Raw genomic sequence first — 26,227 nt, 5'->3', positions numbered from 1 at the left:
TGGGAGAGAATGTTGGGGAAATTGGCTGTGCTTTGAGCTCATCCAGAACAGTCTGGATATAACCAATTGTCTGAGCTTTATAGCAGAGGCCACCTGGTATTTCTGTTTTCTCTGGTGTTTGTGCTTTAACTACGTTTTCTTACTGAAATGTTCAACTTTAGCTCAGCTGTTTCATGAATTGCTGCAGTTGTTGTTGTCAATGCCAGGAGGTGATGGGGAAGGTGAGGAGTTACCCAGCAGCCTTGCAGGCACCCCAGGGGACAAAGGCTCCAGCAGATACGTTCACAGAGCTTCAGCCTCATTTATGGTTGTAAGAGCTGTCAACTGGGAACGCTTTGATCAGCATATACATAATTGGGAGTAAAAAGCTATTGCTCTGTCATGTAGCAAGAAGGCAAGTGGATATCGGATTATGTGTTTTGATTTCCAAGTGGGAAGCTTGAGTTTGTTGAGCTTAACCTATCTAACTGCTTTACCCCCCCACCGTCTAAAACATTTGGTAAATGGGTTGTGCTGTCTGCCAGACACAGCCGCATTACGTCTGTTTGTTTTACGAACACTTGATGCAATTTTAAGATTCTAAGAAAATCTCTCCAAAAAGATATCATATGAAAACCAATAGTTCTTTCCTATGTCATCTTGTTTATGAGTGAGAAGCAGAAAGAGGGTTCACTGGAGCAGGGCTAAGATCAATAGCTCTGTGAATTTTAATTGGACCTTTTTTTACTACTTGCTGAGTGTTGTCTGCTTTTAACTCTATAAGAGTAAAATATAAGACCCTTTGGCAACTAGTAACTTCACTATCCTTCAGTCTCGTTGGAGCTACTTGTCAATCGTCCTGGACAGAAAGTGGAAAGAAGGGATTTGAGGAGTAACATGATTCTTACTACTGTCATATAATTTCATTTAAAATAACTTTTCCAGTATTTTGGTTTCCTATTTAAACTTGGTTAATATAGTACTCTTTCCAGTCTGAGTTTTCCTATATTTTTTTCCCTGGTTTTACGCGTGTATACTTGTTGTCACCTTAGTTTACAATATAATTCTCATGTATGCAGTGAGTTAATAAAATCACCTTCTCCATGGACTCTCTATGGAATGTGGAGATGATAATAAAAAATTACATTCATATTTCTTCATCGAGAAACAGTCTTGTCTTTTCTCACTTTCATTTTTCCTTCTCTTACTCTGCGACTGCAAATGACAGTGGCCCAAATGAGTTTGTTTATACTTCCTTTTTCAGCCACCCATATCGAAAAGCTCATCCAAAATGCTCCGAGTAATATTACCATGTCCATGCCCTTTTGGTTTCATCCCCCATAAATCCCCAGTGCCAGATAAGTCTCTCCTCTAGAAGTCTCACTGGGATCCTTGCTGCTGTGGTTTCTCCTTCACAGTCTTTGTGTTTCAAGTCCAATGTAATTTAATTTGTATACACTTCACACACCCTCTTGGTGAAGCAATTCTGCCTGCTGGCAGTATGGGCATGTTAATGGGGGTCCCCAGTGGTCTCTGGGACCACTTACCGTGTTCTGACAAAGGTCCTGGCCTCCACATTCACTGTGCTTAGATTTTTATCATCCGTGACCTGGTGGTAAGGGGTTTATTTTTTCCTCCTTCTGCCTGCACACCTGGAAACAGGTCTAATCGGAGGTGACTGCTCCCCAAAGGCTGACTGCAAGAGGTGCACTGTGGAGTTATCTGCTCTTTCTGTACTCTGCACATTTCCACCAAAGAGGAAGTTTTACCCACTGACACGATGTTTATGAAGAAGGCCAGTGCTGACTTGCATTTTACAGTGTCTGCTAAATAACCCACAGATCGCTACTTCTTCAAGGACATAAGAGGATTTATCAGAATGTGATTTTTCATTTCATTTTATTTTATGGAGTAGGTTGGTAGATGATGCTGTTCCCGCTGTTTGTGATGCCTTTTAGGAAGAAATGCTAAATGCTGTGGTGTTCTTTAGTTTTTAAAATTCCATGATAATGTAACTTTACTGACTTGAGAGGTGTTTTTCCCAATGTATGAGACACTCCTCTGAAAAGGAGAGGATCTGTTTTGTACTTAATGAGGACAGATTCCAGTTTTATGACTACATGTAATTCCTCTCATTTTCATTGAAAACACAACTGGTGAGATTTTACGCTGTTTTTGTAAAAGGCACATACAGAAATTACAGCCTGGGGCAGGGGGCCGTCCTGGCTCCTATTTTCTGTCCTCTCCAGAGGATGCTGTAGAATCAGTAGATAGGTGGTAAAACAGATTTGGCGAGTACAGCCAGTTATGAGAAATTTACAAGTCATGACCAAAAACACCTGTGATGCTCTTGGTGGGACCTTTCACAGCTCAAGTAGTCTTTTTTTCCCCAGCAATGTCCTGACCCACACCACCCATCACACTTCCCGTCCTTTGACAGAAACCGGGTCATATCAACACCTTGTGTACTGATTGAGCTGTTTTGGCAAATGAGTTGGAGCCTTGGTAAAGCTCTGCTTCAGGATGCTTAAATTCAGCTACTTGGGCTTGTTTATGGGAGTGTACATAGAGAAAAATGCAGCTGAATTAGAGATGCTCCAGTTCAGTATTTCTGATTTGTAGTTAAACTGTCTTGAGCAAATTGAACCACCCTTTGGCTGTGAAAACTGAAGGAACCTATGACTTACCTTACTGATTTTTGTGTCTTTTTTTTTTTCTCTGAGATTTTCAGTGATGAAATACTGGCTCAGGTGCATCAACCAACTGTGTCTACAGGACTCCTGGACTGGCTTGAGGCTGCTACTATGTACAGGGCCAGAGAGTTCAGGTCTGTGTCATGTGGCCTGTCCCCAGCTGTGTGCTTAGAGTGTTGTGTGTAAAGTGCAGTCGTGATTTCAGGGCTTATGTACAGATTTTTCTTGGAAAAATGAGAACTATACAATTATAGTGATTTGCCTACAACAGTTAGGTGGGGGAGGCACAGTAGCATGCAATAGCAAAACTGCCCTGGGGAAAGGACAGATTTTGTTGGTTTGGTAGAGCTTTTGCTCAGCAGTTGCTGACTTCTGAAACGTGTTTAGTCCTACTTTTCAGTATTCATTTAATTCTAATTTTACCAAGAAGCTTAGAGTGTATGTTCTAAACATTGTCCACTGGCAGTTCTTAAAAATACACATGTAGAAAAGTGATTTGTTTTTTGGTGTTTTTTGGTGGCTTTCTGTTTTTTGGTTTGGGGTGGTTCTTTTTGTTTGTTTGGGTTTTTTGTTTGTTTTTAAATTTTTGTTTGTTTCTATCATATCTCTTTGCAACTCATCTAATGTTCCATCTGCTATCACTCCAAGACTACTTTTGGCATGACTGCTTTTCAATTCAAGGCCTCTCATTGACTCAACATTTCAGATTATTTTTCATCGGGTATATTTATCAGGTTTCAGGCCAGAGGCTTTCATGGAGTTATAAGCCTCTTAAAGGAGGGGAAGTTGCTGACATAGCCTTAAATTTTAGTATGGCAAATGTTGTGCTATAATTACCTTTATCTATCATCAAACTCCCTTTCAGAGGCCTGGCTGTGTGCCGTGGGCCTCCTGATGGAATGCTCCATTACACTGAGATTTTTCATGGGGAAAAAACTGTAAAGCAAAACATGATAAAGTACTTCTATAAGAGTAGTCTCAGTGACAAGAGTGGTGAGAAGAGATGGTGGTGAATTGCAGGAGGAAATACTCTGCGGCATTAGTGGTAGGTCTGTATTACAAAGAGCACAATTTTTTTTTTCTCCTGCTGTGTCTCAGCCACATTACTATTTGTCTTTCAGATGCTTTCACAACTTGACATTTAGTGTGAACTGTAAAATTTAAGGAAATATTGTGTATATTTTTACTATGCACTGGGGTATTGGACAAAGACGTACAAGCAGTTGGACACCAGACTAGTGCAAAGTAGAAAGCAAGATGATAGTGTCAGTGTAATGCTGCACTTGAGCTAATGCACCTGGCAAAATGGGGCTGGGTAGCTGTGGCAGAGGCTGCGTTGGAGCTGCTTTGCTGATTCCATGACTGATCAGGATTTCACGTTCTGTACTGTGTCCTCAGGTCTGTGCTCATTTGATCATTCTCATCTGAATTGTGGGTCTGGTTGATGAGCTTCATGTCCTCAGACCAAAGGTAAAGGAAAGGAAGCACTGGACTGAAAAAGGTTGGGGAAGGGTGAAGCTCAGGCCAAGAACAAAAGGGTAGGTGCTTCAATGCAAAGATTTCAGTTGCAGGAAGACAGACACGATACTGAAGCAGTTCTGCATGGCAACACAGACAGTATCATCTCAATACCTGGAATATAACAACGCCCCTACATTTGTCTGTTTTTTATATTAATTGTGAAGACCTATTAGTCATGTAAAACACAAATAAAAGGAACATTTCAGGACAACACTGAAAACCTATTTGGGAGCTCTGTGTGTGTATTTTATATATACACAGGCACACTTTTTTGCATTAAGTAAAATATTTGTATTTACTTGCTGCTTGTCTTTTCTGACTTAAGTGACTCTTGTGTGGTTGCTGTCTGCTCTTAAATTGGTATGGACATGGTGTATCCATTACTGAAATGTAGCCATGATTAATGCTATCTAAAGTGTATGTGAGATTTCATGTGCAGGTGCTATGTAAACAGATGAAGAAGAATTTGTATATCGGAGAATGTTAATATTTTGGGTGCAGGTGGCTACTGAGGTAAATTAGATTCCCCATAGACAGCTAAAGGGAAATGGTTTTCTCAGGTCAATAGAGCTAGTTTACAGTATCAGATTCTGTAATTGTCATGTCAATATCTTTACATTTTTGCTCTGTACTTTGTCTTAGTAGCTAATAAAATTCACTCTCTTCTAACGCAGTTCTGTTTCTGTTTAGGGTATACCACAGCAGATAGGCTTTACAAAAAAAGAAAGTAAACTAAGCATGTTGTTATGGTGTCTCTTGCTCTGCACGTTTAGTCAGTTAGTCAGTCACTACAGAGAATGTGAAATGTTCTGGTTATGACATGTTTGGTTTATTCTTCAATAAAATAATGAATGAAGACCAGTGCACTGCAAATCGAGGGAATGGTTTCTAGTCCATTATGCTGTTACAAAATAGTGAATGTACTAAATATTGGTCAAGATTACAAGGTAAGCTTACATTAGTCAGGAGTCAAAAAAAGTTGTAGACTTTTGTTCCAAATGAATGGAGTCAATCAACAGTAGTGGTTGGTGTATTTGGTGGGCCCCTCTGCCAATGCAGGGCTGCTGAGTGGGGGAAGATATGTGGTCCCAAAACCAGGGGACTGACGTGGGCCCAGCAAAGTATGGAGAGGTGTTGCGGAGAGGGCAGGGCAGATCTTGCAGTTGAATTTTTTGACAGGAAAGAATCAAAAGGATTTGAAATATAACTGAGTAGGTGGGTTTGCTCTCATGAGCCCTTTCTGCACTCAGAAGAAACTGGCAGTTTGTCCACAGTAGGACACAGTGCATTAAAAAAGGAAAAGAGCAAACGAGTCCCAAATTTTCAGCTTTAATATATTGCATGCTGAATCTCCCGCGGCTGGAATTTGAAAGCATGGTGACACCTGGCACTGCCTTCGTCTGTATTGAAGGTGGGCACTCTGGCCTCTTGCCAGAGAAGGGGGAGCTAAAGGATAATGGCTTCTAATTCGCACAACCCCTGGTGGGGTTGCTTTGAAAGATAAGAGCCTTATCAAATTTCTGCAGCAATCGGGTGGTGGTTATGTGCTAAAACCTGTTAAGTTATAATTCTATTAGTTTAGCCTTCAAGCATCTGTATCAGTTCTACAACAATTTAACTGTTGCACCTCAAGCAAATCAGAAGTTTAGCCATCTACAGACCTAGACTGGAAGATACATGTTGTGAACTGTGTTCTGATTCTATGTATAGTCCAGAATGATGAATTTTCTCTTTTAATTAGGACTTTGTATTATGGGTGTATCATTTATTTTCAACTGTTAGTGACTGTTACCTTGAAGGAGACCAGATTTTCTCAGGAAAGAGAGGAATAAGTCAATTCTTCAACAAGCATTTGTGTTCTAGAGAAGGGGAAAAATCTACAGGCACGTTGTTTGTGTTTTGTTTGGTTTTGGGTTCTTTGTACAGAATAAATGGAATCTGTCAGCTTGTGGGTTTTTCACATTCTTTGGGAATGTAACTGAGAAGGCACAATCCTCTTTCTCTCCACTAAGCATTTCTTCATAGTCTTCGTTGTATCACAAACAAACTTTTTACATACAAGCGCTGGTTCAGAAAAATGTTGTGTATTGTGGAGTCTTAAGCTGATCTGTAGCCCAAATGGTTTTGTGCTTTCATGAAATAGCAAGTCCTTGTCAACAGCAAAACCCAGGATTATTGCTCTTAAAGAAGTGAGAGCTACTATGTCAATGAAGCTGTACTATCTTGTGGCTTCTATATCACAAGACAGCTGATAAATTTATTCAGATGTCTAAGCATAAGGGTGGGAAAACAAGAAAAAAGGTGTATCCTGAGTGGATCTGGGAGTGAGGATCGTGGGTGGAAGTCCTCTGTGGGACAGCTGCAGAAACAGGCATCCCTTGGTAGGCAGAACATCTTCTGTTTGTGTCAACAGATTGTAGGAACTGCACCACAGGTAAGATCTCTGGTGTTGGAGAGAGATGTTTGCTGAGAACCTGATCGCGGCTGCAAGTCGCCTACTGAGGCTGCGCCTGGGGCAGCAGCGCTGGGTTGCTCAGAGGACTTTTTAAAAACTGTTTTCAAAGACAACATCACATAAACATTGATTTACCCATAGTCCTTGCCTTCTGCTCTTCAGATTGAATCTGGAAAACTGTTTTCCTTGATGTGGTAAAGAAATGTCAATATAAGCAGATATAATTCATGTTTTATTAACTTTCATAGGCTCTAGAAGACACAATAGGGTCCAGTGGGGATGGGTAGTTGTTCATATGAGCCTAACATGGGAGTTTCAATAGACTTTACTTTGCTGGTTTTTGGCTTCTGTTAATAAAATGAGAAGTTAATGTATATGTCAAGAACATCAAATGAAAAATACTATTAAGGAAATTATTGTTTAAAAGACCGATTTCTTATATGTAGATCTTGTTTGAACTTGAAAAGACTTTTAAAATCTGTTTATTGTTCATTTGAAATGCATTTCTAAATACAAATACACTGGGTCAATGTATGAAATATTCAGTATGTTTTAAGTGCAAGAAATTTTTCTGACTGATATTTATCTAATGTGAAATACGAAGGCAATCGAGAGCTGTCACGCACATCTGCCACTTTTGAAAACAGAAGTCTTAGGAGTTGTATCTGTGGTCTTGGAGCGCTTTGGAAAATATTGGTGTGCTTGAATGCATTAAAAATATTTGTCCTAAAGTAGCTAGTTGGGATGTATAGAGATTTAAATGGAGTTTCCCTACATTAGAAGACTTGCTGCACTGCAGGCTGTGACTGAGTGTGACAGAAGACCAAGGTCTGGCAGTGGACAAGGACTGAAATTCAGTTCTTCCTTGGAAGAATCATTGGCTAAAAAGCCAAATGTGTTTCTAGAACTTCTTGCCTGCTAAAAAATAAAACAGATGTTCAAATATTATTCCCTCTGCTCCTCCCAGGATGTAGGCTTGTATGTTTTTAATTACACTCCACTTTCTGAAAACGATGGGATAATATGAAATAGAGAGCATCTCATTTTCTCTTTTAGTGTGGGAGAAAATGCAAAAGTAATCCATTGATTTTGCATCTTTAGCCTTAAACAGCTTGTTCCGCAGAGCTCTGGGAGCCGTGAGCGAAATCTCGAAGCTACAGAGGTAAGAGAAGGTAAAGAGAGGGGTTTCTGGTCGCGTTTTCGATTTCGATTCAGCTACCCGGGAGTCCCCGGCAGCCCTTGCGGAGCCGGCTGGCGTGGCGCGGCCGTTACCACGGTGACGGGAGTCACACCCCCTCCCTCTTGCTTTGAAAAAGCCTCTGGGAGCTGGGAGGTGAACGTGCTTGTGAGGCAGGTGAGCACTACCCACACTGTGCTGCAGCAGCGACTGGGGCTGCTCGTGCAGTAGGGTTCAGAGGTTCTGTCACTCCTTGCTGCTAGACCTCTCACTTGTTGCTGGTGACATAGACTGGGTGTGGCAGGGCAAGTAGACTGGACACAACTAGCTCTTGTAGGTGAGTTTGTCCGGGGTTTCATTTTGTTATCTTGTCCCCAATTTAACTAAGGGTAGTGTAATAAGTAATGGTCAAAATTGTTATTGTTGAGCAAATCGAGTAGAATTCAATTGTATTGTGCATATTGTTGTAAGCAGTAACTGCTCTTGTGCAAGTTTGATTATGTTTTGTAGAACTTTGGAGTGACAGCTAAACCAAGGCCTGAGTGTCTGGGTAAAGGCCTCAAGGTCAAATAGGACAAGCACCCCCCCCAGTGACTCAGCTTCTCAAAGCCAGAAAACCAGCCGGGTCCGGTTTCTCAAAAGGCAACATCTTCCACAGCAACATCTTCCACAGCACTATCTTCCCCAGCAACATCTTCCACCAATCCGAGAGCTGCTGGATGCCCGCGAACAGCATCAACCAATGCGTGAACACGTGTATAACTTATATAAGCACCTGCGAAGAGTGGAGGGTGTGCCCGTTGGCGGAACCAAGTTTCCCCGGTCACCCAGCGCTGTTTTGCCTAATTACCACTTGCTCTAAATTCGCTTGCTCAATAAAATGAATTGATTGGCTCAAAGCTCGTTTTCATTTATAACAGTAGTAGTGGTTTCTAGAAAAAGGAAAGCTGTTGCTGCCATTAATACAAAGAGTGTGTCTACACAGACACTACCTGCCAAGAAGGATGCAGTCACCCAGGCTTCTGGCTGTGCAGAATGTCTGTGCCTGGCATTAGTACCAGAGAATGGTATGGGAGGCACTTGTGTACGATGTGACCAGGTCAATCACTTACTGTGCCTAGTGGCAGAGCTTAAGGAAGAGGTGGAGAGACTACGGAGCATTAGGGAGAGTGAAGAAGAAATTGACTGGTGGGGTCAGGCTCTTTTGACTCCTAAGGGTGTGCAACAGGAGATGGTAAAGCCTTGTCCCTCCTGCCATAAGGCAGATAGAGCAGATCTAATTGATGGGGGGAAATGGAAACAGGTCCCTGATCGGAGAGGTAAAAGAACCCTCTCTCGAAACCCATCACCACCCTTGGTGCCCTTAACAAATAGATATGAGGCCCTGGACCCTGAAAATCAGGCAGAGGACAGCCAAGAAGATCCACCTGGAGAGCCCCCTGGATGGACCTCATCTACAAGAAGGATTACAACTGCAGCTGTAAGAAGAAAAAAAAAGAGAAGAGTAGTAGTAGTCGGTGACTCCCTTCTGAGAGGAACAGAGGGCCCTATATGTCGCCCAGACCCATCCCACAGGGAGGTCTGCTGCCTTCCTGGGGTCAGGATGAGGGACATTAATAGAAGACTTCTGAAGCTAATTCAGCCCTCAGACTGCTATCCCCTGTTAGTAGTCCAAGCTGGCAGCGAGGACATCAACAGAAGAAGTACTAAGATAATTAAAAAAGACTTTAAAGCACTGGGTCGGTCAGTTCATGGGACGGGAGCACAAGTGATATTTGCCTCAGTTCCTGTGCTATCTGGGATGGATGAGGAACTAAATAAAGAGAGGAGTAGAAAAGCCCATCTCATCAACAGGTGGCTTAAGGATTGGTGTCACTGTCAAAATTTTGGGTTTTTTGACCATGGGGCAAACTCCATGGTACCTAGTCTCCTCAGATCAGATGGGCTTCATCCTTCTAGGGAGAGCAAGAGGACCATAGCCCATAAGTTGGCAGGGCTGATCAGGAGGGCTTTAAACTAGGTTTGAAGGGGGAAGGGATTGAAACCGAGCTCTCCAAAGATCAGCCTAAGGATGGAAAGCCTGAATTAAGAGTGAAATCAGCAGCCCACTTGAAGTGCATGTACACTAATGCACGCAGTATGGGCAACAAACAAGAGGAACTGGAAGTCATTGTGCAGCAGGAAAGCTATGACATAGTTGCCATCACAGAAACATGGTGGGATGACTCATATGACTGGAGTGCTGCTATGTGTGGCTACAAGCTCTTCAGAAAAGATAGGCAGGGTAGGAGAGGTGGAGGGGTGGCTTTATATGTTAGAGAGTCACTCGACTCTGTTAAACTTGAGGTCAGCAGTGACAAGGTTGAGTGCCTGTGGACCAGAATCAGAGGGAAGTTCAACAAGGCTGACATCCTCGTGGGTGTCTGTTATAGACCGCCCAACCAGGACGATGAAGGAGATGAATTATTCTACAAGCAGCTGGCAGATGTCTCAAAATCGACAGCCTTTGTTCTTGTGGGTGACTTTAACCTGTCGGATATCTGCTGGGAGCTCAATACTGCACAGAAGAGGCAGTCTAAGAAGTTCCTAGAGTGTATAGAGGACAATTTCCTTCATCAGCTGGTAAATGAGCCTACCAGGGGCAAGACCCCGCTAGACCTACTGTTTACAAACAGAGAAGGGCTGGTGGGAGATGTAGTGGTTGGAGGCCGCCTGGGTCATAGCGACCATGAAATAATAGAATTTTCAATACTCAGAGATGCAGGAAGAACCATTAACAAAACCTCTACACTGGACTTCCGGAGGGCAGATTTTTGCCTATTCAGAAGCCTAGTTCAGAGCATACCCTGGGAAACAATGCTTAAAAACAAGGGAGCCCAGGAGGGTTGGACATGCTTCAAGCAGGAGGTTTTGAGTGCACAGGAACAGGCTATACTAGTGTGCCAAAAGGCTAGCCGGCAGGGAAGACAACCGGCTTGGCTAAACAGGGAGATTCTGAATGAAATCAGAAATAAAAAGAGACTTTACCGACTGTGGAAAAAAGGGCTGGCTACTTATGAAGAATTTATGGAAATAGCTAGATCATGCAGAAAAAAAATCAGGGAAACAAAAGTGCAATTTGAGGTTAATTTGGCCAATTCTGTCAGGGATAATAAAAAGTCCTTCTTTAAATATGTTAATAACAAAAGAAGGGGCAAGGAAAACCTCCATTCTCTGTTGGACTTTGAGGGAAATATAGTTAACAAAGATGAGGAGAAAGCTGAAGTACTTAATACCTACTTTGCCTCAGTTTTCACCAGAAAGACAAGTGGCCCTCAGGACAACTGGCCTCTGGAGGTGGTTGACAGAGATAGGAAGCCAAATAGGCCCCTTGTATTCCAGGAGGAAATAGTTGGTGATTTACTGAGCCATCTGGATCCTCACAAGTCTATGGGACCAGATGGGATCCATCCTAGGGTGATGAAGGAGCTAGCAGAAGAACTTGCCAAGCCGCTCTCCATCATCTTCCAGCAGTCCTGGCTCACTGGGGAGGTCCCATATGATTGGAAATTGGCCAATGTTAGCCCAGTCCACAAAAAGGGCTGCAAAGCTGACCCTGGCAACTACAGGCCTGTCAGCCTGACCTCGGTGCCTGGCAGGGTTATGGGGCAGATCATCCTGAATGGAATCACACAGCACCTTCAGGATGGACAAGGGATCAGACCTAGCCAGCATGGGTTTAGGAGGGGCAGGTCCTGTCTGACCAACCTGATCTCCTTTTATGATCAGGTGACTCACCTGGTGGATGAGGGGAAAGCTGTGGATGTGGTCTATCTGGACTTCAGCAAGGCCTTTGACACTGTCTCCCATAATATACTCCTGCAAAAGCTGGTAGCCCGTGGCTTGGACAAGTGCACTCTACGCTGGGTTAAGAACTGGCTGGAGGGCCGGGCCCAGAGAGTGCTGGTGAATGGGGCTGCATCCAGCTGGCGGCCAGTCACTAGTGGTGTTCCCCAGGGGTCAGTGTTGGGTCCAGTCCTGTTTAACATCTTTATTGACGATTTAGATGAGGGGATTGAGACCATCATCAGCAAATTTGCTGATGACACCAAGTTGCGAGGGAGTGTCAACCTGCTGGAAGGCAGGAGGGCTCTGCAGAGGGATCTGGATAGACTGGAAAAATGGGCTGATTCCAGTGGGATGAAGTTCAATAAGGCCAAGTGCCGGGTGCTGCACTTTGGTCACAACAACCCCCTGCAGCGCTACAAGCTGGGCGCAGAGTGGCTGGAGAGCAGTCAGACAGAAAGGGACCTGGGGGTACTAATTGACAGGAAGCTCAACATGAGCATTCAGTGTGCCTAGGTGGCCAAGAAGGCCAATGGTATCCTGTCCTGTATCAAAAATAGCATGGTCAGCAGGGCAAGGGAAGTGATCCTTCCCCTGTACTCTGCATTGGTGAGGCCACACCTGGAGTACTGTGTTCAGTTCTGGGCCCCTCAGTTCAGGAAAGACATTGAAGTGCTGGAGCGGGTCCAGAGAAGAGCAACACGACTGGTGAAGGGACTTGAACATAAGACCTATGGGGAGAGGCTGAGGGAGCTGGGGTTGTTTAGTCTGGAGAAGAGGAGACTTAGAGGTGACCTCATCACTCTCTATAACTACCTGAAGGGCAGTTATAGCCAGGTGGGGATTGGTCTCTTCTCCCAGGCAGTCAGCAATAGGACAAGGGCGCATGGGCTTAAACTCTGCCAGGGGAAATTTAGGCTGGATATTAGAAAGAAATTCTTTACAGAGAGAGTGGTCAGGCATTGGAACGGCCTGCCCAGGGAGGTGGTGGACTCGCCGTCCCTGGAGGTTTTTAAAGTGTGGTTGGACATGGCACTTAGTGCCATGATCTAGTAAACAGACTAGAGTTGGACCAAGGGTTGGACTCGATGACCTCTGAGGTCTTTTCCAACCCAGTCGATTCTGTGATTCTGTGATTCTGAGTTGGTGTGGAGATTAGGACTTGCTAGGAATTAACCCAGTATCTGTTTGTTGAGGGAATATAGTTGGTTTCCTTTGCACTCGAACTACAAATCCATTTGTAATAAGGATGAGTATATACTTATTTTTGTTTACATATGTTAGCTGCTCTACTCTCAATAGGCATTAAAAAAGTTAACATCAATGTCATCATTCTAAACAAACTTTTGTGCCTCAACAGAGCAAACATGAAACAAAAGGCAGATTAATATGGGTTACATTTTGAGAACCTTCTGTGAGTATATTTAAAATACTTTTGTGATAAGATGGACACACTTGTTTTACAAAACCACAAGAATGTATTTGACGTTCAAAGTATCTCCATTGCCTGCTTTTGTATGAGTGCATTTTGCTGGCTTGTTTGGAACTGATGTTTAGGTTTGGGTTTTGGTTTGTTGTTGGGTGGATTGGTTGGTTTGGTTTGTGATGCTCTATTTAATATAAATCCTCTGGTATGTGCCAATTTATTCCTCCATCGTGATGTTAATGAGAGGAGAAATGAGTCCTAGAATGTTAGCCAGATGATATTATGGCTTTTCAAACTCCATGATGCCATCTCTGGGTAGCAGCACAGTTTCCACAACTGGACTTACTACTGTGAAAGCTGACAGAGCGTCACTGTGTTTGTGACACTGAGTGTGTAGAAATGAAACAGCTCGAAAGTAAGGAACGCAGCTTTATTACCAGCAAATATGAACAGCACGGGATAGATGGGCTCTACTGACCCTTCCAGCTGCCGGTGCATGGGTGGAGGGGGAAAGCAGCGCCTGTATGTTGTGCACAGCAAAAGAACCATAGTCTCGCATGGCGTAAATGCTCAGCAATGGCTCCTCCTTGTGCACAGACCAGCATCACCAACACCAGGTCTGTGCCTCTGGGATGTGCTGGGACCGTGTGAGGTGTGTTTCCTTGCTGCCCACGTCTGCAGCCAAAGGTTTTATTGCGGATTTGTGCTCCGTTAATGGTGCTCAGCAGATAAGAATTCTTCAGTACCCAGCTTTGCTACTTTGTAGTTTTGCAATGAACAATATGTGTTCAGGGATCAAGCTGGCTGCTTTGTTCTCAAGGAATAATAGCGGCAGCTCTGGCTTTTGAGATTTGGCAAATGCTGGGAGTGAGCAGTTTGGCAATTCAGACAAATTAATGCAAAACCACAAGCGGTTCAACCCACTCCCTTCTCTGCTCTCCCAGATGAAAGCAGAGTTTGACAACTGCTGTTAGTTCTGGATGTCAGTATGTATTGTGAGGGCTGACCTGGTCCTGTTCAGGTGAAACAGCTGAGACCACTGAAGCAGTGTCTGTGCCATGTGGTTGGGAATTGTGTGGGGTGACTGCAGAACTCTCCTGGCAGTGAGATCTTGCACAGATCAATAGAGCCACTTGACCTTTCCATCTCTATTTCTGATCAGTAGGATGTTACCTTTGATATTGACTTTGGCAAATCACCAGCCACTAATGCTGCTACTTTCAGCCTCAAAATAGAACTGCCCTTTAAAAGCAGTTGTTGCGTTAATCAAATGTGAGTGATTTGTAGCATAATTATACTAATATGGGTTTCCTCTGGAAGCCTGAGATGGCTTAAACTGAAATGTTTATATAGTTTAGAAAAAGTGCTTTTGTTTCATCCAGGTATTGCACATCCCTGGTTTAGAGAAGAAGACTGGTAAACTATTTGGGGGTGATGAGGTGTTTTGGTTGATTTGTGTGCATTTGGTTTTCATTTGGGGTTTTGTGTGTGTTTGTTTTGGTTTTGTTTTAAGACAGTTGGCCAGAAAGGCAGTGACTTTCCAGGAAATAGGAGGCAGCAATACATTTAAGAGAACTGAATCCAAAGGTATTGTTCAGTAAAGCTGAAGAGAAGAACACAGGAGAACAGCAGCTGCAAGATGCTCTGCTTGCTGAGGTCTAAACCAGTAAACTCCAGCAGAGACTGGGGTTGAATAGTATGTGAAATTTGGCTACTGGGGGCAGAGAGGGACCTGTATGTTTGCCAGCGGAGCTGGTAGGGAAGGTTGTGGCTTGGGCAGGGTGTTGACCTCCACCTCTGCACATGAAGTGCAGGAACTGAGCCCCCCAGGTCTGGTGCCCTCAGGTTTGTGGCAGATTCACCCCTGGGGTTCTTTACAGAAAGGGTCACCTGCTCTGCTGGAAATGTCCTGGAGCTTGACATAAAATTGTGGGGCTTTATGCTTTGGGGTTGTTTTTTATCATTCTGTTGGTTTTCTGTGTTGTTTTAGTTTGAGTTTTTGTCTCTCCCCTGTTTCTTTGGGGTTTGCTGGGAATGGGGCAGGCGAAGTGTTTCCTTTTAGCTGCTGGCAAGTGTCTTGGAAGCCTGTATCTCTGTTAAACTTGAAGTGGTTTCCTGCAATGGCTTTGCTTAAAGAAGCTGAGAATAGGGTCAGGGCTCCTGCTCTCTGATGCAGCCAAGGGTCTGTGTGGTGCAGATGGGACTGGCTGGTGCTGGAGTCCAGGAGGGACTGACTAGCACTGACCTGGGGAAAATTATAACCAAGGGATCCTGGCATCTTCAGTAACTCCTCCTGCGCTGCTTCCTGGGGATATTTATAATGCTGCAGTAGTGAAATACATGTGAAATAGCTCCATCTGTGAAAGAAACCTGGAATGGAGAAACCACATTTTAATGGTTGACTTAAACTACTGAACAAGAATTTGAAAGGCCATTCTTAAGGAACGTGTTTTACTGTGGGGCTTGGGGGTTTTTCTGTTTGTTTTTGGCAAAGTGTTCCTATGAAATTGCCTGCCTTGCACTGGAGCTGCAAGAAAAGCCTAGGCAGGAAGCTTCACATTCTTCTGAGATTCTTGATGTCCTTAAGCTGTATGCAGCCCAAGTCCTGTCTGACAAGAGGGGTGTACACGTTCAGACAAAGAACCAGGAGATGCTGAAGTCTGGATAAAAGAGGGAACTTAGAATGTATTGTTGAGTGCAATGAAGTTACGAGAACATTTTAAATAGCAAGTAAGTGTCCTCTTGTAAAATTAGTCATAGCCTACTTGATCGCAATCATCTTAGCAGTACAGCAAATGCTAGAAGAGTTTCGTATTATAGGTTTAAGTGTAATGGAGGATAGTCAGTGGCCTGGAGTGGTACTTATATCCAGCAGGTAGTAAATACATTTGTAGAAATGTATTTATAGAAATGGAACCATGGGCTGTATCCCTATGGTAATGCTTTTTATATGTGTAAATCAGAATCCAAACTCCTGTATTTTAAAAAGAAAAAGCAGAGGAAGTGGATGGAAACTCTGTACTGCTAAATGCAGTTCATAGCGTTCAGATTTTTCTGGTTTTGAGGGGCCTTCGTTTGACTTACTGCTTTAAGGAAAACACCTGTAGAATAATCCTTATGTCCTTTTAAGGTTTGTTGTCCATTTGCCCTGGCTATAGAGATTTGTTTTACTAATGCGTTGAGCAGCTGCTGTTCCAGTCTTACAGCAGCATAAATAAAATGGGCAGCAGAGACTACCATCAGAAAAAAAAAAAAAAAAAAATATAGTGGCCAGCTGTAAAGCTGAAACTGGCTCTTGAGGCTGCATTCGCCATAGAGGTGTAAGTGACTGCTACAGGCTGATATTCAGAAACAAACAAAAATAAAAAGGGATGGGGGGAGAGGAAGTAGCAGAAAGGGATGGGAAGAAATAGAGGAACAATTTAGCAGACCACTGGATTTGTTTCCTTGTTGAGGAATCGCCTTGTGTGCTCCCTAAATGCCAGGTTGATATAGAAGAGGATGTACCTCATAGCTAGCCTAGCAACTGCACAGCTTTCCCTGTGCATCGTTGCACTCGCACATGTATATATTACTGAAGAGGACAAATAAATTTTGAAGCAGTCTTTGAACTTCTGCCAGCAAATAAGTGAGCAAAGAAGTACCGTGTGTTTGAAATTGTATGCCTTGAATTAGTCTTCTAGTTGGAGAGCGCTGAGGAGCAATGAGGGAAAGCAGCAGAGAACAGACGGATCACCAGAATTCAGAAAGGCAGAAAGTAAAGCAGGATCAGAGGTTTACAGGAAGGTAAAGAGCTTCAAAGAGTGCACCATAGGGCTGTTAGTCATGCTCTCTGAAGGCCATGGGGATGCAGCTGAGTATTTCATGATGCTGCCTGTAATGGGGAAGCAGGGCTGTCCTTAATAGGACCAACTTTCCATTCCAACCGGGAGGAATGATCTTCCTTTTTTAATCAGGTCTCAACCCTAAACAATGCCCTTGGGAACGACTTCTGCTGTCCTCTGACTCTAGTGCAGACTTAGTATTATGGGGCACTTGCTGGTCAGGGACTCTGCTACTTGGAGGAGAAGGAGGTGGACCTGATAGCACCTTGGGCAAATACGTTTTGAAGTATGCACGTTGTTACTGTCATGTAATGAAACAATTTCTCAGCATGTAAACTTTCAGTTGAAAACTACAAAACAGGCCTGTGGGTGGACATGCTGGTTAAAATTGTGCTTGTTCCTCTGAGCTTTTAATATGAGTAATAACTGTTACGTGTTGTAAACCAGGTGCTGTTGTGCTACTGACAGGAAAGCAATGTCAGCTCTAGTTTTTGGTATCCCAAGTATATTTTCAGTATTCTTCTGTCTTTTAATTCCTTTAAAATACTTGGCTGTCTCTAGATCTGATATATGCTCTCAATATTGACTTCTAGCATCACTTTTTTTACCTTATGTATATGCATGGAAACTTAATTTAGAGCCCAACAATTACAAATACATGTTGTACCCAGGGAATTCCTGTTACAGAGCATATTTTTCCCCATACTTTATTTAGGTTCAACTGTTTGATTAAACCTTAAGCAACAAAAAACAATTATAGTAATGACAGTTCCATGCTTTTTAGTATATTTAACAAAGTCAGAGCAAATATTTATTAAATTGCTTCAAACTGAGAAGTTTCATGGGTTCATAGAATCTTTGTTCCTGTTTTCATTTTTGCATTGGTGCTTAGAGGAGGCTTCTAAGGCACAGAAGGTGATTAATACCCAACTACAACACCTGATTTTACTTAGTGGGCCGGACTGAGGCAACTACTTCTTCCTTTATTTTTTTTAAATAGCTCTGCAGTGGAGAGATAAGTTAATGTTGAAATTCTACTTATTTTGTATTTATCTATATCTAATGTTGTCAAAGAGATTTGTTTAAAAGTAAGAATAAACATTCCACTGGGCTGTAAAGAGGCTTACAGAAGTGGTTTTGTTTATGTACAGTCTCCAGCTGGAACTGCAAACATAAACAATAGTTTAATATCTCACAGGCCATCTGGGAATGGGATTTGTTGAAAGGGGAAGCATAGCACCATGGATCACACATTATGTATTTCTCTCCATATTGAGCATCTTTGCCAAGTACTCTTCTGGTATCTTGTTTGTGCCTCTTGCAGAGAGAAGCAGCTGCAGTCCTGAGGTGACCATTTGCTCACCATTTCAGGGGCTGCATCTCTTCTTTTTGTCTGTTTTTCTCTTATTTTCTTCTTGAGAAGCTGGAAACCTAATGGAGGCTTTTAGAAAAGCTGACAGATGCCTCTTGCAGTCCTTTCTGTTGATGGATTTGTCAGTTGTCTTTTTTTTTTCTTTCCTATCCAAAGCAGTAAAATACCACGGTTCACCTGTGAAGTATCATAACATTACTGGTATAGATACTGTATTTACTTCCTTACAGGCATAAGAATACACAATATAATTCACTGCTCCCGATCTATTAAAGGGCTATACGTGTTGAGTAAATGCAGTCGCTACCTCTCAAATGTTCTAGTATGGATGTTTTTTTACTCAGTCATTTTGATGTAGTGCATTATAGGGAGCTGACATTTGCAAAAGTGTTCTAAAATCCTTCTTCCTAGATGTTAAACTAACTGATGAAATATATTGTGAACTGAGTTAAGTTGCTTTTTCTGTATACATCTGCTGAGGGGGAACAAAGGTAATTTCTGTGTTCTAGATATTTTTAGGAATAAAAAAAAAAATCTCAGCTTTTGACTGAAAGTAGTACAAAGTGGGTTGTTGGACTGAATCAATTGGGTTGAACACAGTAGTGGCTTGGGAGTGAATGTGGGTGGGATGGGGAGGTCCAAAATAATACTGATGGATAACAGATAATTGCCTCCCACCCTCCAGTGTAGTTTGTGCTTCCTGACAGATTGAAAAACTGAAATTGCATCCATCTGTGTTATGTTGCTCGGTCTCTTTAGCAGGTATGGGATGGGGTAGTGCCCACAGACTGACTCTGACATGGAATTTGTCAGCAAATGACCTTACAGTGTCCTGTAGAGCTGCCCAAAACTGGAACAGGATTTATCAGGGCAACAACCGAGTCACAGGGTGTCGGTGTGGCTGTGACCGTTTGGCACAGGTGTGTGTATAATGCGTTCTGAAATATGCATTACAGAAACTGCACTTCTGTGTGTAGTCGTGACATTAGAAAAGCTGTATATGCCAAAAAAGCGTGTTTTGTTAAGGAACCTTGGGTGGCGGAGCTGAGGGAGGTAAAATCCAAGTGCAACAATGTATCTTATACCAGAATTTTTTGTTAAAATCTATTCTCATTCTCCAAATTAAATAAAGTAATGCTAATGTATTTATCTTTTTTTTTTTTTTTTTTAAAAAAAAAAAAGCAACAGCTGCTTTACATTGATCAGGTGCTGTATTTGTGAATGTGTGTTTTTTAGTGGTTATGAAGAAATGGTGCGCTGTCTTACAAGTAATTTGCAGCACAGAACATCCTGGAATGTTGGTGAAATCTGTCCTGGCTCAAGTAAATTAAAGCAGGTTTTCTTAGTTGTTGTTTTTGTGTGTGACTTTTTTCTTTTTTTTCGATTCTACCTTTTGAAGAGAGGCTGTTTAGTTCTAATGAGCTACCAGATAGTTCTAGTTTATGTAAATAAATGCACAGATCACATTTTGCTTCTTTTCTCCAGAGAAACATTTAGTATGTACAAATAGACTGCAGTACTTGCTCTGTCTAGTAATCCATGATGTTTTTTTGATTAATTTCACTGTTTTTCTTAAGCTTTGTTTCTAGAAATAGGATACCAACTCATAACTGGATCCACTTGTGATATATAGCAATTGTTTGGTTTACATTGTCAAGCACAAAAATGAAAAGGTAGGATTGCTTTGTGTCATGGTAAGGTCTGTTTTCTGGGAATGGCCCGTTTGTGTGACTTCTGAACAAAGACAGGAAAGAAACAGGGACACATGTTGTGATAAGGCAGGTGGGGCTCATCCCAGCAGTCTTTGGGAGGAAAACACAGCCTCTCCTTTCCCCTGCCTTAGGACAAGAGACATTTCGAAAAGGTGTTGTTAACATATTGATGTGGAAAAGAGACAACTCTTTCCTTCTGTTTTTCTCTCTTTTTGGTGATAAAATAGCCAAAGACACTATACTAAAACTGAAAGGGAGACTACTTAGTTTTATAGGAAGTTTTTTTTCCTGTAATATTAAGAGCTAACCTGTGGAACTAGCTATTGTGTGAAAATGAACCCAGAATCAGAGCCAGTTAAGGAGACGTCACTGGTGTTGGTAACTATGCAGATATATTGAGAGAATGTAGCTGCAAATGACAAACATCTGTGTGTGTTTGTCACTATGTTAACTCATTTACAAAGGAATTTTCCCCAAAACATGTTTCTGTGGAAGAGTTGTATTATGTACCTCTGCAAGTGGGGTGCACTGAGCCTGCTCCGAGGGAATTAATGGTTCTGCTGCTTCACTTATTTTGTTTGTTTGTTTATGAATGTCTTTTTCATTAGTATAGATGACTTACACAGTGATTTATGAATCTGCTTTTGTGAGTATCTCCTCTCATTACAGTAGAGGAGTATATTTTGGGACTCTAGTTTGTTAAATAGGAGTTAATTTAGCCAGCTACAAAGAACTATTCTCAAGCTATTATTTGCAGTGCATGCTCAAAATCTACTGTTCATTGATCCTAGAGATACAAGAGTTGGTGACCCCAAAATATCCTTCACAAACCTAGTTCAGGAATGGTCATAGAGAAGTGAGCAAAAGCAAAATAACAGGTAATTTCAGTACAGTCAAAGGAGAATCTAGGACTGTTATGGCTTTTACGTAACAGTAGGATCCAATTTTCTGAAAATATGGTCATTATCATTTTTATTGTTTGCCATCCTTTAAAATAATATCGTTAGGTATCGCTGAGTAGAATTAATGCTTGATTAAGAAGCACTCCAAGCTGAAATCATGAGCAGTTTGTTGTAACTGGAATGATCAAATCTCTGGATCGCTACCACCTTTTTCATATTGTGTGGGGAGAAAGCTTCTATTTTAAAATGATGGAACTGGGCAAAAGGAAATTTATGATCTAAACTTGCTGCAAATCATTTGTATTGATCTGTTTTGTTTCCATTCTGCTGAAGCTAATGGAAATCATTTGTCACCTGACTTGTCCCAGCTGATTTGGAAAACCACCATACCATTTATCAGGCCAGTTGAAGGTCTGAGCGAGTGTGCTTATGTCTGCAATCATGAAGATATATTTAACTTCCGACAAAGTAAAAAGCATCAAGCGAGAGCGGTGTTCTTATTCTAATACTGGCTTCAATATACTGTCTATATATTCATGTGAGTATCTTGCTGAAATTGAATAATTATGAACCTGACATGGGATCATGATAGGTCCTGTCTTGTTTGTGGTTTTCTGTTATAAGGTCAGTAACAGGTCATCAGTTCCTGTAAATCAACATCTTCCTACTGATTTAAACAAGTAGGTAACCATTAGGGACAGGACTGATACTAGCCCTGCATTCACATTTAAGCCCTGGTCTACACTAAGAGCAGTGTGAGCCGCTTTCCTCTTTCTTTAGAAGAGGAAGGGATACTGCAGTCTCTGAATATTCCCTGCACGTACATCCCCAACGTGTGTCCTCTCTCTGGAGGGCGAGCGCAGTGCAGGTACAAGCACTGCCTGCAGCTTCTCATCCGCCCAAGTCTGAGCTCACCTTTATTCATAGGGGTGTCAATGGTGCGGGAGGAAAAGGCCTTAACTCTGCTACAAAACTAAATTAAGTCTGTTCTTTGCATCTCTAAGAAATATTTTTTTTTCCACCTGGTTCCTCTTTTACCCATAGCAATCTCTTGCTGTTCTCCAGACTCTTTAAAACTGATTCTGTGATTTTCATCAGAAGACGTGGTTGTAAAAACTGCCTTTCTCAACCCAGACTTTGACCAAAGGTCTAGCCCTAGCCTGTACAAATCACTGTTCACCAGTAGTGACTTAGAATTGAACACAATCACACATGCGCCCAAGACTCCGTTTGTGTGGGTAAGATTGAGGGCCCAGGCCCTAAAAGGTGATTTGTTAATTTTTTTCCATATCTGTCAGTGCTTCATAGCCAATGTGACTTTGAAAATGGAAGCTGCATTTTGCTATTCTCCACCATAACAGTCCTAAATTCTGCTTCTGCTGTATTCCCCATTGCAGAGTCGTTAATGGTGATGTGTGGCAGCAAGAAGGAGCATCATCTGGCTTTCCTAAAGAAGTTGATTAAAGCAGTCTGAACATGCTATGATTAAAGAGTGTTGAACCAAACTGTGAATCCTACAAAATAATTTGATTCATGTTTTATAACACAAGTTAAACCATAGTTCAATTCATTTTAAAGTCAGGTCTAAAAGATCTTGTTTTTTAAATCCATGCCCTGCAATTCATTGTAGACAAAAGCCTTGGATGTCCAGCTGTCTGATCTGTGGGGTCAGGAACTGCCAACTATGTATGAAATGTGACTATAATTTAAGCAGAATCTTAACCTCTTTGTTCCCTTTGGAAAGAAGAAAAATACTTGAAATGCCTGATGTTCAGTTTGAAACCCCTACACATCTTTAAAGTTTTAAAATGTCCTAAACTTTTATTCTTTAAAAAATAATAAGGCAGTTTAGAAATGTAATGTTTTTTACTAAAACCACATAAACTGACTCATCCTGTGTCTAATGAATGTTTATAGATGTAGTATGTTTTTATTAACAACCCAAGTTTTAGATGGTATATCTGCTGTGTAAACATTCAGCACAGTTTATGGTCAGTGGCAAATCAGTGAATGGGAGGGAGAACTTGAATTCCAGTGTCCGGCTGCAGCAGCTGAATCAGCAGCCAGCACTGGGCTCTGCCTCAGGGCTTTGGTCTCGTGCTCTGTTCCTTTCCAGAGCTCTTCAGGAACCCAGCAGCAGGGCTGGCAAAGCTGTGTTAGCAGAAGGTATACGGCCACTAATGAAGGATCTTGTAAAACTCAAGCAAAGGTAGAAAATAATTTTAAAGGTGTTGTTTTGTTTTCTCAGTGGAAATAAATGTGCTTCAGTGATCAGAGCTCTTTTTAGCATCTTCCATTTACAGTTTCATTGACGGAGAGAATTTCCTTTGTAATTCAATCTTTTCTGGCTTCTGTCCATGCATAGTTTCTCATGATTGTTTCCAAGGTAGTTATAAGTTACAATATAGGCTTTTAGCATTCATTAATATGCAACACATATTGCATGAATTGTTTTTAATGTTTACTTATAGCATAGTTGGGCTTTCTGATAAGCTCTCAGCTATGTGGAACCGCTGTTGCTAAAGAGCAGCAAAACTGAATGATACTCTTCACTTTCCATGCGCGAGATGTACTTATCTATCACCAAATGCTGATCACATCCAACAATTTAAGACCATGTTTTTTCTATTGATGTAGCTGTAGTCACTCTGCTGTGATTTATGAACCAGGTTATCAGAGATGCTTTAGTATTGCTTAATTAAGGATAACTTCTGTCTGTGGGATTTGATGTGCCTTACTAGCATTTCTAAAACCAAACAGTATAATCTTCTTATTCTTGTGTGGGGAAAGTTCTCTGAAATGCAGTTTGGTGGGCTCAGTGTAATTCTACATTTCCTAGCCAATCAACCCTGAATCTTACATCTCTAAGTATCTGAGAATGTTCTGATGTAGGTTCTGATGTAACACATTTTTAAGTAAATGAGCTGTGCTCTTGAATAGTGTCCTTTGTTTCAAACTGGACCCAGAACTTAAAAATTGAGAAGCTTCCTTTAAAATCCCTGTCAGGATAAAATTTTTTCAAACTAGGCAACTAAATTTAGGCTCAAAACCCTAAGCTGGGGCAGCTGAGAAGCTGTTCGATTCTTTTGGAAGCTGCAGATTGCTTTGACATTGATATGAGCTGCAGTTTATAGAAAACTTGAAGTGGAGAGACAAGGTTTAATTAGCATTGTAATACATATAATTTTCACAGCTTGTTTTTTCAGTCCACCACCCTTTCTAAAGCTAAGGCAGTCTAGCACTCATTTGCTGTATCTATATTTACTTCACTCTCTTACATTCTCTGCTTCACTGACTTTAAACCATATCAGTGTGCAAGCAGCAAATGGATGGAAAGACTCATTATAGATGGCAGAAAGAGAGAGAATATACCTTTGAGGGATTATGTGGAGCTCTGAGCAGGGAGATGAAGGCAAACAGATCTCCCAACTCTTACTAACAGGAGCAATGACTGCACAGCCACAGAAGTTGGCACCCAAGCTGGTATCTTTGCGTTGCGTTTCCTTAGTTAAATTTTTGTGGTGATATACTCCCTTCTTGCCTTGAATTTCTATTGAAGAGATGGACAAAGTGTGAATCTTTTGAGATGTATGGTATGTTCACAAAGTACACTGGCCCCAGCTCCCATGAGACTCTTCTGAAGAAGATGAGCAGTATCAGCTCAGCCACATTCTTCCTGCTCAGCTTGCAGGGGGAGGCACCTGTGCAGACTGGAACACCTTAGATGAATGGAACTGTGCATATTCTCAACCTGATTAATACTGGCTAGATATCTGCCTGGTAGGAAAGACAAAACCAGTTGGAAATGCAAAGACTTGCTTTTTTCAAGGAAGCTGCTATCGAAATACAAAATGTGCTCATTGCAATTCAGTAGTAGTAAGTTAAAATGAGAGGATTTTTTTTTTCTTCTTTAAGGGAAGTCATAGAATGAGAACTGGAATTTCACATGTGCTGTGGTGGGTAAGACCCTAAGATACAACTGCATCCTATTATTTTATTTTCACAGTGGGTGAGTTGGCCTTTTCCTTGATCTGATCAAGTGGGTGATTCCAACATGGGTGTTTGCTTTGCCCATTGCCCTGTACCACCAATTCTCAGTGCAAGAACCACATTCCTTGTATCTGGTAGACAGTCTCCCCTAATGTATTACTTAGTTCTTTGTATTAATGAAATACTTGGAATCTCTAAAGCTCCAGTATTTAACTCATCTTCTCATCCTCTTAGTGGTAGTTATGCCATGAAGTAATTTTTCTGCTGTCTTTAGGAAGGCCAGGCAATTATGTCTCTTCTGTGTCAAGCTTTTTAACAGAAAACTTAGCCAAAAATTAACTTGACAGAAAAAAGAAACTATTTGGTTACAAAACAAAACTGATTGAAAATGGGATTATCAGGAGGTAAGTTATTTAAAAACTTGTAGATCTTCCTGCATTCTATTGGATATGTTTATCTGCAGGCAACTTACGGGCTTGAAAATGTCAAGGCGAGTAAAGGAAAAATGGCACATAGCTGAGGAACGAAGAGATTCTTACCTTGTGAATCAGGAATGAGCTCAAGAGGGAGCGGAGGTATCCTACGGATACTACTGCTGCTTTTATGTTTGTAAAGACTACTGTTTGTAGGGAAATGTTCAAGAATATTATACAAAAAATAAAGTTGAGAGCTCAGTGGGTATGTGAGTGTATTGCTACCTTCCCCTGCTAAATTACATTTTCCCAGAACCATCTAGAAAACATTGATTAACATACATGAATGGTTAATGTTATAATGCTCACTGTCTGTCAGATTTATCTTTTTGTTAGATAGCTGAGCTGGCTTTGGGAACAATAGAGCTGGTTCCTGCTCTCATACCCTCCAGGTGACTGTTTATGATTCTGTACCATTCTATTGGTATTTCATTAAACAGGAGACCTACCAGAACTGTGATAAAAGCCTATGGCTCAGCATTTCTGAAGAGCTTAGTTACATTTGTACCTTTGCGGTAGCATGAGTTGCTCATTCTAGCTGTGGAATGTTGCCTTCGGTATGGTCGTTGGTTGTGGGCTTATTTTTGTGGGGTTTGCTTTGTACACAAAACAATGTGTGGAAGTCACAAAGTGTGAACGTTAATGTGAGTGAGAGTCCTGGCTCCCTCCAGAGGAGTTCAGCCCTAAATGTGGGACAGGAGCCAAGTCTCCTCACTCAGAGGAGTAAGTCAAGTGATGCTTGCAAGGAGCACTGTGTTGTGCTATGTGTTTGGTGTTTTTTCTGTGTGGTGGTGGTATTTTCTAACCATCACCACCAACAGCAGACAAGAACAACAAAAACCCACAACAAAATAAAGCTCCACATGTTCCCAGTAACA

Source organism: Nesoenas mayeri, assembly GCF_963082525.1.
Source record: "Nesoenas mayeri genome assembly, chromosome: 7".
Taxonomy (NCBI): domain Eukaryota; kingdom Metazoa; phylum Chordata; class Aves; order Columbiformes; family Columbidae; genus Nesoenas; species Nesoenas mayeri.
The sequence above is the reverse complement of the archived record's forward strand: the minus strand, read 5'-3'. Positions refer to the sequence as shown.